The sequence below is a fragment of the Silurus meridionalis genome, chromosome 17 (genome assembly GCF_014805685.1).
Source record: "Silurus meridionalis isolate SWU-2019-XX chromosome 17, ASM1480568v1, whole genome shotgun sequence".
NCBI lineage: Eukaryota > Metazoa > Chordata > Actinopteri > Siluriformes > Siluridae > Silurus > Silurus meridionalis.
Genome location: NC_060900.1, coordinates 28922067 through 28923665, shown reverse-complemented (window position 1 = coordinate 28923665; position 1599 = coordinate 28922067). Strand labels below are relative to the sequence as shown.

At 44.7% G+C, this 1599-nt stretch overlaps 1 protein-coding gene across 1 annotated transcript in view; it reads right to left on the bottom strand.

Moving 5' to 3' along the window:
* The window catches only part of zgc:194990 (uncharacterized protein LOC568410 homolog), an 11660-nt gene extending 10500 nt beyond the window's left edge, over positions 1–1160 (bottom strand). Inside the window, exon 1 of the mRNA XM_046870242.1 lies at positions 1101–1160. The gene's annotated coding sequence lies outside the window, so the exon portion shown is untranslated. The remainder of the gene's footprint in view (positions 1–1100) is intronic.
* Positions 1161–1599: the final 439 nt, after the last annotated feature.

Sequence of the window (1599 nt, the reverse complement as noted above, 5' to 3'; positions counted from 1 at the left end):
ACACACACACACACACACACACACACACACACACAGCTACATCAGCACACACACACACACACACACTTATTCACACAAAACATACATTTACTAAACACACACACACACAAAACACACTCTCACACACACAAAACACTCCGTCACACACACACACACACTGCTACATCAGCACACACACACACACACACACACACACACACACACACTCTAACATTCTTATTCACAAACATACATTTACTAAACACACACACACACACACCGCTACATCAGCACAGCGCACAAAACACACTCTCTCTCTCTCACTCACTCACTCATACACACACACACACACACAACACACACATTGCTACATCAGCACAACACACACACACACACACACACTAACACTCTTATTCACACAAAACATACATCTAACACACACACACACACACACACACACAGCTACATCACACACACACACACACACACACTTATTCACACAAAACATACATTTACTAATACACACACACACAAAACACACTCACACACACAAAACACTCCGTCTCACACACACACACACACACACACACACACACACACACACACACACTCTAACATTCTTATTCACAAACATACATTTACTAAACACACACACACACACACAGCTACATCAGCACAGCGCACACAAAACACACACTCTCTCTCTCTCACTCACTCACACACACACACACACACACACACACACACACACACACACACACACACACACACACACACACACACACACACACTCAAACACACATTCTCTCTCACACACACACACACACACACACACACACACACACACACACACAGAGAGAAGATTCACCACTTCATTAAAGTGTGTGAAGATTTTTGGAGCCCAAACACCTGCAGTGCATCACACACAGACACACACAGACACACACAGACACACAGACACACAGACACACAGACACACACAGACACACACACACACACACACAGACACACACAGACACACACAGACACACACAGAGAGTCTATAAAACTACAGGATTATAGTGTAATGTGTAGATCTGCTCCGGGGCTGAAGATCATCATCATCATCAAAATCATCTTACCTCTAGAGAGAGACGCAGAGGAGTGTGTGTGGGAGGACCTCTGTGTGTGTGTGAGGGAACTGATTAAACTGCATGACTCTGGTCACGTGACCCACACCGACTGCATCGTTGGCCGCTGAAATTCCCTACAGATTTAATCTTCGCTGTGTGTGTGTGTGTGTGTGTGTGTGTGTTTATTAAACGCCTATTTTATACTAATTCCCGCAAAAGGACCCTAAAAACAGATGAATAAAACACGTTGTGCAGTGATGTTATTTACCCCAAACAGGTATACCATGAGTATGTCGGTTCCAAAACACCTGAGAAGAGTTAGTTTAATCAACCTCCAACTGGTTACCCAGAGGTAATGCGCGTGCACGGTGCATGTATAAAGACATTCTCAATGGATCGCCGATTTCACGAGTCACCATGGAAACTCAAAGCGGAATAAAGAGAGCGGCGTAGTTCACAGAGGCGGAGTTTACAGAGGTTCACAGAGGCAGAGTTTACAGAGGCGGAG